General features: G+C 47.9%; 1 pseudogene; it reads right to left on the bottom strand.

Moving 5' to 3' along the window:
- The window catches only part of LOC101588836, a 1,883-nt pseudogene extending 174 nt beyond the window's left edge, over window positions 1–1,709 (bottom strand).
- Between the last annotated feature and the right edge of the window lie 10,139 nt (window positions 1,710–11,848).

The raw sequence follows: 11,848 nt of genomic DNA, 5'->3' as shown, positions 1-11,848 counted from the left end.
TCTCCTCCCCCTCCTCGCCCTCGTCCCGTCCCTCTCCGCTCCTTCGTCCCTTCCCTCTCCTCTCCTTCATCCCCTCCCTCTCCTCTCCTCCCCTCACCCTCCTCTTCTTCCTCCTCCTCCCCCTGTTCTCCTCTCTCCTCTTTTTTCTGTTGCTGCTGCTGCTGCTGCTCCTCACAGGCAGCCCGCTTTCCCCTCTGCCTCTCTTGAATCTTCTTCGTCTCCTCTGGGTACTTGCAGAAGGTGTGCCCAAACGGCCCACACATTGTAGTGTGCTGCAATGGAGTGTGGTAGGTGGGCTTCACCTTGCCCACTCGTATAAATGTTCTGCACTCAGAGCCCACATGGATGAAGCATTTGTCCTCAGTCAAGGAGGTGCCCTCGGGCAGCTTGGCAGGCTCCTCCTCCACTCCACGGTAGCCCATGAGCTTGGCCAACATGTCGTGGAACTCTATGAGGTCCTGCTCGGGTAGGGCAATGGCCTGGCCCTGCAGGTCTGGCCCCACGTGGAACCCAGGCCTGGCCCCTAGCTGACTGGTGGATGCGCAGGAAGTGGCCACGCTGGTTTTCCTTGAGATCGGTGAGGTGCTTGCGGTTCTGACACACCTGGAACTCCCTCTCAAGCACCCTCTGTGGCTGGCCCACGCCTGGGCCAAGTCGGGGGCTGGCTGGAGCCCAGCTGCGCAAAGTGCTGCTCTGCGAAGTTGGCCAGGATGTCGTGGAGTTCCACGGCCACTGACACGGAGAGTGAGGCGGCAAGCAGCTGCCAAAACCAGAAAACAATAACAACAACAACAACAACAACAAAATACAAAAGTGATAGCATTATATGAACTGCTTCCTACTTGATTAAAAATATAAAGAACTGAGTGTTTATTTCCCTAATTAATTGAGAACTTTTGCACATATGTAAGCTATTGTTAAGAGTGTTTGCAAAATGGTCAGGATTATAATACTGCTGCATCATGTAAGTCCTTTCCATGTTGAGTAACATTTGACTTGAGAACAAAAAGAGATATTTTAGAGCACATAAAATAATATTTTTTAGTTTTGCTCATTTTGTACATGGAAGTTATTCTAGTGCATTTGCCATCCTATATACCTGTGATCAGGGTAGCACAATGGTCTGGCATTGTAATGTGTGTGTGTGTGTGTGTGTGTGTGTGTGTGTGTGTGTGTGTGTGTGTTACAATGGCATCCCATGAGCTTTCTCTAAATGTTAGGCAGAAGTTCATAGCTAAAGGTATATGGTTTATTTCATGCAAAGTGAGTAATAAGTGCTCTCTTTTACACCATGTGCACTGCATCTGGACCTTAAAAGATAGTAAAACTTCTGCGGACATGAAGGAATTATTTTAAAAGGCATTTAAACAAGAACAACAACAAAAGGAAGCTGCTGGCGAAGCCCAAGGCCGCTGTCCTGAAGCCTGGATTACTAGGCGTGGTCTGCATCAGAAAGACGCGCCGTGCCAGCACACGGCCTCCCCGTGGACAGAGGGGCACAGGCTAGCTGAGAGGGTAGTATTTCCAATCAATAATCAGCTCAAAGCCCTCAAAGCACAGTGTAAGTTGCCTTGCAGAGCGACAGGTCTATTTCATTCAGGAAAAACTGTGGGTCCCAGCAGAAAGCACCAGGCCTGGGGATTCCTGCCACAGCAATGGGAGAATCACCAGCTGCCGCTAGCACAGGAAGCAGCCCTTGCCAACGCCATCCCGCCCACTTCCACAAATAGTAAACATCTGTCAAAAGACAGCCCCATTAGTAAAATTCCCTGCTTGTATGGATCACCAGTTGGCTTCTCCCCAGCCTTCTGCATCCTTCACTCCTCTCCACTGCCGCCGGTGGCAGAGGCCCAGACACAGCCAGTGAGTGGGCAGCCCCGAGCTGCAGCCTCTGTCCTCCCCTCGACCCTCGCCGTTGTCCCTTCCAGGGGTGCAAACTCTGAGCTGTCACATCACTGTCAATCAGGTGGGAGACAAGCCATAAAGCTGCTAATGTCTCTCAGAAGGACAGGGCTTTGGTCACAAGCTGGCTTTCTGGGAGCCTCAGAGCAGGAGAGAGTTGGTCAGGTCTCCTTGTTGGCTACAGTCACTGCAGGGGAAAGGGGATTCCTGCGGTCAGCGCCCACAGACAGAGCCTGCCTTTCTCTGCCCTTCAGGCTTTCCCTTCTGTTCCCTCCCGCCTCGCAGGGCTGTGGCGCCGGCATCGCGAGCAGCCTGCCCACAGCAGAGTGGCTGCAGCGAGCTGCCATTCCAGATGTCGGGAACAAGCCCTCAGGTAGGGGCCCTGGAGGATATTTATGGCTTTAATTCCTCGGTAGAGGTTTTTGTTCTGTCATGCGGCGACATCTGAATTGGAACTCATTTGTTCCCATATTTCCATGTCAGCAGCAATTACGGAGGGGCTGCTAGCTTCCTGTGTGACCCCTCCATTTGGGAAGCGGACGCATTTCAGCCTGAGGACAGCTGAGGAGGTCTGTGCGTCGGCGGGAGAGGCCAGGAGACAAGCGCCTCGGACAAGAGGGGCGGCTCCGAGGACAGAAGGCCAGGAGAAGTTACACGGAAGGGACAGGCCCAGTAGCCCGGGCTTCTCTGGCCAAGGAGGGGAGGAGGCTAACGGTCGTAGAGAGCTTGAGGGTCTAAGCCAGCCGTAGCCCAGCAGCTGCCGCCTTTGTCAGTCTGCGACCTTGGAAATGCCACATCTTTTATCTGCGCCCTGCTTTTCCCAGGTTTGAGATGAGGAGGGAAGAATTCGCTGATGCGAGCGCCGATGAACGCTTCCGCCCGCAGACCAGCGCTGTGTCGCTCTTGTGCAGCGGGCGTGTGCTCTGCGCAGCCACAGCACTTCTGCTAAAGCAAGGCCTTGTCAAAGTCCACTCTGCCCCCAACTGGGGAGTATAACACCCTCTACCTATCCTTTTTCTTTGTTTTGTAATCGACAACAAATTCATAAAACAAAGAGGCTTTTTTTATTTCATTTCAGTCAATAAACCTGGCAATGGAAATACCAATTTGAACAGCAATTTTCCCACTGGTTTGAGCTGAAATTGGCTCTGGGTGAATTGTTGCTCAGTTTTCACATGTAAATTCTTTCTGAAGCCTCACTTCTGCAGACAGTTGTGGGGCAGATGCCTGCTTTCTGGCCACTTCTCTGCCTCAACTTTTAGTTCCTGAAAATGTTATCCCTTTATGGCACAATGATTTTAATGCCTCTGCTCCAGTGCCCAGTCACAAAGAACACAGGGCTACGGGCATCACATCACCAGCATGGGAAGGAAGGTGGCCTCTGGTCCAGGAGGCCAGAGCCGGGGCTTCGATGTGGACGTCGTGAGGTCTGACCCAGGCTGGACACACTGCAGTCACTGACCTTCACTCTTTCACTTCCAAAATCGTTGCTCAGACTCCAGTCAAGCCCTGGACTGAACCAGAGGGCTAGGTTCTGATAGACTAACTCACTCTAAGCCCAGAGCCTTCCTGTATGAGTGGTGCCGGCTTGAACAAATAAAAGCATAACAACTTTCAGTATATTTGTGTATTATGTCAGATATTAAAACAATTTGTTGTTTATCTGAACGTCAAAATTAGCAGGGTAAAGGGGTTTGCCTCCAATTATGTTGGGCTGTAACTTTTAGCAAACAACCCACTGCTCACCCAGCAGCTTTGCTCAACCCTCCGAGCATTTTAAATGCAGCCACCGGTGGTGATCCATGCCAAACAGTTGCCTCTCGTGATGCCAGAGTTCAAAACCCAAGAGTCCCAAGCCGTAGAGAGACGGGAGAAATTCCAGGGCTGGCTCCACCACCTCGGATTCTGTTCTCATGGGATAATGTGTTAATATTTTAAGCCTTGTCTTACCCCTATGTAAAATGTGGCAAAAAAAAAAAAATACTATCTACATGGGAAAAATATTCTAGGAATTAGATAGTACATCTTTACTGTTATGTTTGACCCATGGCAGGAATTCAGTAAGTTACTGCTACTAATTGTAAAGTTTCAATATTTAAAAAAGAGATTCAAAAATGAAAACAGGCAAACCAACGGATACAAATACCTTCTCAGATATCATTATATTTAACCTGCCTAGCCATGAAATACATTATTATTCTATTTTATAGATGAAGGTTAAGGGCATTTGCAGAGCATACTGCAATTAAAGAGCAAAGTTCTGGTCTTGGACAAGAATGTGTTCAGTTTCAGATCACTGCGTCTCTAATTATATTTTGGTTGCCCTGACCCTTGACTCCAAGTAGATTATCATTCCACTAGGAGCTAGAATGCAATACAAAGTTAGTCCCCAAACCAAAGTGTCAGATTCTGTCACTGCTCCTTGAGTGAGGCCGTGCAAGTTCAGTCCTTTCTCTTAGCTATCTATAGCAATGAGCTATTTTGAAAGCAACTAGGAGTTACCTAACAACACTAATGCAATACCAACGTTCACAGGCATATGATGTAGGTGGTGATCCAGTTTGACCCTCTTTACAAAGAAGGTTCCGCCTCCCTTCTCAGTTCTGTACCACTTGAGCTGTCTGGTGCAGCTAGGCTTTCTCCCAGCTTCCATTTCCTAAGCTATTTGTTCTTGGAAGCTTTCTATGCACAGTCTGTGGACTGAGGCGGATCTCTGAGGTAATCCCAGGAGCACCGCACCGAATGGCATCTCTCTTCCTAAGGTCCCCATCTTCCCCCACTCTTGGAAACCAGGTAGGATGTCCCTTATTCCATCCCGCTCCGAGGCAGGGAATGGCGTAGTCTAGAGCAGTCCACACAGAAGAATATCTAGAATGTTGCCAACACGGTGGTGATTACTTCATTCACAGAAGCAGAAGGGTCTGGCACCCTGGGTACATTTGGTGACAGCCCAGATTGCGCTAATTCTTCCTTGAGCAATGCCCACCGTCAAGGTCTTGAAGTTGTCAAGGCCCTGATTTGATGAGGAAGATCATATTTTTCTTTATATTTTAAAACTCTATAGCAGCAGCAATGGGTAAACAATACATTTGTACAGAAAAGGACAAATAGTATGGCATGAGAGGGCTCAACTTCCTAAAAAAAAGAAACTGTACTCATACCACACCTTAGAGAAATCTGTATCTAAATCCTAAAGACCAATTTCTTTCCTAGCTTTTTTAGCCTAAGCCATTTTCACAAATTCTAACTTCCTCTTTGAATAATCGGAAACACTCCAGGTTCATCTTTTTTACTTTCCAAGCCCTACTTCTAATCAATTTTCTTTCACACTTTCCTGTCCCCCAGATAAATCAAACTCCAATTCATCTTCTTCTCCCCTATTTTCTGCCTCCTTCCCTTCCATCTCAAGCTCATCACTAATCAGCCTGTGCAAGCACCCACACGCACATTTGCTCCATTTTTGTTACTTCTTGTTTGCGGTGAGGACCAGTACCCCAAATTCTTCCCATACTCATGCAGTAAGGAAGGATGCTATTAACTATAAGGAAACAAAGGGAAATATTTAAAGTAGTTAGAGAACAATTCAAGCTAGTGGTACAGTTAGTAATTAATAAAATTTGTATATAGCTTTTCTAGGTACAAAACACAGAACAGCTGCAATCTCATTTGATTTACAAAGATATGTGGTCAAACCCAACAATGTAGTATGCAAAATGGAAGTGTGGGGGAAGAGATGGCTTTATACCAATGAGATATGGGGTGCACAGCACCCTACCAGTTACTGCTTGACACTGGCCGGGGCTGTGACCTCAATATGCTCTCCTTTAAATAATAAGGCTATCTAACGATGTTCTTGTGATAACTGCATATAAAATACCCGGTGGAAGGTTGATGGAGAGTCATTATATTTGCTCTTTCTATAAGAAAACAGAGAGGGCTGGCCAGATAGCTCAGCAGATTAGAGCTCCTGCTTAGGCAGATGCAGGGACCAGGGTTGGATTCCCAGTGTGCTGTGCTGGCCCCACCCTCGGCGCATGCTGAGATGGCCACTGAGACTGCGTGTGGCGTCTCATGCCTATAATCCCAGTGATTGGGAGGCTGAGAACAGGAGGATCATTGCAAGTACAACCTGTGTAGTGAGGCCCTGTAAACTCTGTGCCAAATGCATACGAAAGAGACAGAAAACAGAGGCCTGAACAATTTTACCCATTTATTCAAGATCAATAACCATTGCCACTAGGATTCAAGCTCGGGGATTTATACTGTAGCCTCTGCTTAACCCGGGACATCACATCCTGACTACAGTCTTTGTCCAGAGCTCTTGAGAACATAACGTGCATACCGACCACCTGGGTCCTTGTTAACAGGAAGATCTTGATTCACTCCAGTATTCCATGAGATTGCACATTTCTAACAAGCTCTGAGGTGACGGTTCCCCTTTTATTTCACACTTTGAAAGAGCTAAGATGCAGTATGTGCTCTAAGTTTGAAACTGAACTTATGATTATACAGTATGATACAGCTAGGCCTGAGGACGTGTAGCCTTTGAGTGCTGAGAACACAACACGGAGGGTCATGGCATTTGTTTAAGGTTGAGAATAAGCATGTACATCCCATGGAGGCAAGTTCTGGGTACAGGGTGAGAGCAGCAGCCTGGGAAACACGTGTGTACACAAATAGTTACAGCCAGTGGGCACACATACTTGAAGGGCAACGAAAGAGTGAGGGGATGGGAGGAACATGGACTATACATACATCTGTAGCTATAGATGAAGGCTAGGTTGTGGAGGATCCGAAAGACTTGAAAAGAAAGGCAACGTAGGTTTATAAACAAGGAACCGTGTATATAGATCTGATTGTTTTTGAGCCTGGTCTTATGTATTAATAAAAGTTCTTTATGAGAAAAGAATTAGTTTAAATCCAGATTGAAGTAAATAGGTAGAAACCAGAGAGCACAGAGGTGAGAGAAGACTTGGACTTCGGTAGCAATGATGGAAATGAGCAGAAGAAAGGCAGACACAGGGCCTGCTGGGGGCGCTGCTCAGGCACACCTGCTCCCTGCAGAAGTCGCGCTGAACTGTGACTGCCACGCGGCGGCATCGCCACTTGCCTGGGTCCTGAGGGAAGAACTAGTGCCTTTCCTCAGGAAGTGTGCTTGCCCTTGGAGCGCATGCTGCTCCGCAGCAAGAGCAGCCCCTGGCGCTGGGGTTTCCCCGCGTGCACTGGCGGCTCAGCTTCTCTGAGCCGCGATGGGGCAGCGTGCGCGCCGCGGCGGATTCCGCGGCCTGGTCCTGAGCGTCCAGCCTGTGTTTCCAAGGCCTACGCTATCTGTGTTCCGTGATAAGTCACTCAGCACTCTGTCATGGCAACCTGAAGTGGGCAGGGGCACTGAACTTCCTTCTTTGTTTAAAAACAATATTAGTTTATCTACTTATTTGATCAGGGTCTCACTGCACAGCTCAGACTCAGCGGTCCTCTTGGCTCAGCCACCCTCGCGCTGGGATTACAGGCGTGCTGGTGCCCAGTTTCCATGGCTGGTACAGTGGCACAGCACGCAGTACTGGGGATTGAACCCAGGCCTTTGTTCTTGTCAGGCGGGAGCCGAGACTGCCGAGCTACCTTCCCAGCCCAAGGCACTGACCTTTAAGCTCAGGAAAGACTTCATTTCAGTCCAACTCTTCCTCCTACCTGCCCTCTGATCCTGGCTCCTTCCCTCCTGTATGCCCACTTCTTTATGTGCAAAACCCAGGTCATCCATTGCTGAGGTCATTGCAAGGTGATTGAGATGAAGGACCCCCTGAAACGCTGAAGCACCACATGAATTAAGGAGCTATTACTATTAAGTTTCTCGTGCAGAACCTGATACCTTAGCACTGAGTTAGATAAAAATGCAAGAACATAATTTGCTGAATGCTTGGGTACAAAGAAGAAATAACCAAAGGTGATTTGGAAACATCTAGCATACTGGGATAAGAAGATTGCTGGCAATGGGAGGTTTTTAAGGGCTCACATTCAGGGCTGGAGAATCTTATAGGACTTGATCCTGCTATCTCAGAATCCCAGCGACGGGGCATGGCTCTAAGTCTCAAAAGGATTCCTAAGAGTTACAGTGAAGAACCTTAATTCCTGGCACCCACTGCCACTGTGACTTTTGTATGCCAGTTGTGTGGCACTGGGGGAGACTGTGCTGAGCACTGACACCTTATATGTGAAGTGGGGCTGCAACAGGAGCTACGGGCTCCAGGGAATGCCGTGGCGCCCCAAGCAGTAATGCGTACAAGACACCTCACCCAGTGCCTGGGACACCCTGGGCTCTCCACTTCTGCTCTCCCTTGTGCCCATTAATGCCCCTGTTATTTTATGGCACCATTTAACATAGAAAACAGAAAACCTTTGAGAGAACATGTGTCCAAACGTAAAACAAAGAACAGGAAAGCTCAAAGGAGCCCAGAGGCCCGGCCCAATCCTGCTGCACCCTGACGTAGCCTTCCTCCAGGAGAGACGGGCAATCAACATCTTTTCTTTGTGTATGTGGTGTTGTGAAATTCCTCTCTTTATGGTTCACCCAGTGACTGTGAAGATGCAAAATCTCTAGGAATCTAAAGGAAAAAAAGTACTTGCTAGAGATCCTCTTTTGAGTGGGCTTGCTCCATAGCAGAGCCCATTCATTTCCTCAAAATATATTCCTTCCAAGCTGGACTATTAATTAAAATTCAGCAATGCAAATTTTACTGCCAACTTAGGAGATTCTTATTGCATTTATTTTCCAGGTAATTGCTGCTTGTACAGGAGTTCAAATAGATGTCTTTTTTAGATGGTGCAATAGACCAGAACTATAACACTTCCATTCCTCACCCTTCATTTTGCTCCCCTCTAATTCCAAAGCTTGCTTCTATGAGTTCCACTAAGAATCCTCTTTCTCGCTCCCTTTCTCCCTCCCCTGCAGTCGCTCTAGTTCTCTGCCGCATTTCTCTCTCCCTCAGTGGTAGAATCTATGAGGTGTACAGTATCAAAATAGTTTCTGTTCTGTTGTTCACAATTTTATCCCTCCATTTCCCCTGAGAGGAAGAACCAGAAATAACCCCTGACTTGTGCAGAGAGATGTACACCAAGGCGTACTCCTTACGTCATCCGTCTTGGGGTCCTCAGTTATGTCTCCCGGGTACCGATGAATATACTGATGCTCAGATTCATGATTCCCCAGTGTCACACGGCTAGTAAGGGGCAGACCTGGCTCCATTTCTTAGTGTCTAGTTACAGCTACCAAAACTTTTCCAAGAAAAAGATAATAATGCATTGTGTTCCAAAAGAGGTCAAAAGGTCACTAAGGGAGTGAAATTCCTCTGAGGCGGGACAAAGGCCTCAGGCTGAGGGCAGTGAAGGACAGTAGGGGACACTCAAATGTCAGGGACACTACCCTCTCCTTGCCATGGGTCCCATCTCTGCCCCTGTGGGGACTCTTCTTTGTATCACTGACTCCCAAGAGCAACTCCGAGCAGGATGCGGCAATACCTGCCACCAGGAACTTGTCTTATGGAGATAAGAGCAAGTCCTGGAGGCCCCTTGTGGCGTCGGGAGGCCATCAGGAGGAAACAGCTGTATCTCAGCCCCCACAAAACCAAGCGTGTAGCTGCGAACTCTCTTGCACGTGAAGAGTTTGGATGTTTGCAACAATTAATCCCGTATGCTAGGGAAGGCGTCGGGTGGCAGGGGAGGCATATATAAATTTTAAAATTTCCACAGTTATTGCCATTTATTGTATCCTTATCATGTGTCAGCTGTAATAATATACATTTTACATGCTTGTTTTCCACTGTCTCCACAATCGTGTAAGATGCAAACTATGATTATAATTAGGTTCTGGTTGGTAGAGGAAAGAAAGGGGAGCTTCGATAAGTTACATAACCGATGAGAGGTTGTGTAGCTAGAAGTGAACAGAGCCAGGATTTAAGCCTGGGTCTGTTTGCGTCCTGTATTCGGGATGAGGCTGCCAACTGCCCTCCAGGAAGCTTTGGGTGCTCTAAATCACCTTGATGCTATAAAGTAGCATTAGGTGAAATAAGAAAATGAAGAATGTCTATAGCACTGTTGTCTAAACTAGAAAGCTTGTGTCTCAAGAGAAGCATTAGTTTATGCATCAGGGACCTAGAAGAAATTAGAATCTTTATTTATATTTTAATGTCATTTTTTGAAAATATGTATATGTGAATTTTATGATGTAAATTACACACTCTTATGGTAATTCATATACAATTGATGAACACACATGATGTGGGATTTCTCAAATCTATCTTACAGAAGGGAGCCTAAAATCGACTATATTACAAGAACCAGAAGTTTCTGACTGTAGAGTTAGGAAATTTAGAGAACATCAAATGCAAATTCCTACTTCCCATCCTTCCTGGTTAGGATTTCTAGAATTAGCCTCCAGTGTTCCTTATGCACTCCTAACTTCCAGCTTTTCGAGTGGTTTTCTCCCGGCAGTGGAGACATCAGCCACTTCTTTCCCAAGATGCAGCCTTGTACTTCCCAGCTTTTGTCCCTGTGAATGCTGGACACACAGCGGACCCAGGGAACACAGAGTGTGCGGCAAGTAGGTGCAGCCTTTTCTATGAATAGGGTCAGGACTGGGCTCCCTGGTCGCCAAATATGCAGAGCTGGCAAAAGCAGCACAAATCAAATCAGAGGCCTCAGACCCCCCAGCACCCCAGATGCAGAAATCCCTGTGTTGGCGAGAGCCTAGTATTGAACCAACTGACTTACTGGCTCCACTTGGAGCACCTTGAAGCTCAAGTCCTTTCCATCAGTTTCCTTTTAGACCTGGTGAGTGACACCCGTCTTCCATCAGCAGAGCTGAGCTGACAGTTCTGCAGGAGAGAGCTGTCAGGCCTTGACAGACAGCTGGGAAGACACGGAACAGTGACGAGGCTTCGCAGACATGTGCGGTGTGGGGAGGCAGTCACTGGAACCCCAGGCAGGCAGGAGCTGAGGCCAGCAGCGTGTCTGTGCTTCTTAGAGGCTTAGGCCGTTCCAGGAAACTCACTCAGGGCCAGCTGGCTCCCGCATGAGTGATTCTCCAGGCAGGCTCACTTTTGTTACTTAGCCGAATGCACACTGCCTCAAGCCTACTCTCAAATTCCTGACACCTGATGGGCTTTCATTCCCTGGGAAACTTGGGCCTGCGTCAGCCATCGCCGCAGCAGGAGCCACTGCGGTCGCGCCAGCAGCAAAACTCCGGTTGCTCCCTGCTGCGCCTGCATGCCCAGGAGCCCCTTTAGGTAGAAGGAAAGGCACAGTGTTTGGAGACAGCACTAATCAGAGGTCACATTTCACCTTGCCACCTGCTAAGTATCTATGCTGTGGAAGCTGGTGGCCACCCCCTGCCACCATGTTCTAGTCTTTGAGGGCAGTTATTAGGAAGTAGGACAGGGGCTGCCTGTGATAGCTCTGAACTTTACCTTGCTTCTGCGTCACATGGCCTTTAGGCTTACTTTGATGACTAGAGACCGCTCTGTTCTCATGAGTGCAGATTGGGATTCTGAGAATTAAAGTCTTTCCTAATCCCATGAGCACATCACTCCAGTGATATTTGGTGTGATTTTAACTCCCGGGCCTCTCAGGCATGATAATGCCAAGCACATAGCTAACCTTAAGCCCCGCGCTGTCTGAGGGGGACTGAGCTCCAGACGCCCACAGTGGTAACCCCTCTCTCCATGCCTTGCCAGGCTGCTGCCCTCTTTGTCTAATGTCCTACCTACCCCCATAAGACATACATATTCCTGTATGTTGATTGTGTGTGCATGTGTTTCAGGAATCAAACTGATGACCTCACACTTGCCAGGCTAGTGTCGTGCCACTGAGCTGTATGACTGACCCTTTCTTTCTTTTTTTTATTTTTTTGAGAGAGAGAGAGAGAGAGAGAGAGAGAGAGAGAGAGAGAGAGAGA

This window comes from Octodon degus, unplaced genomic scaffold (assembly GCF_000260255.1).
Source record: "Octodon degus isolate 3935 unplaced genomic scaffold, OctDeg1.0 scaffold00182, whole genome shotgun sequence".
Taxonomy (NCBI): domain Eukaryota; kingdom Metazoa; phylum Chordata; class Mammalia; order Rodentia; family Octodontidae; genus Octodon; species Octodon degus.
This window is presented reverse-complemented; position numbering and strand designations above follow the sequence as displayed.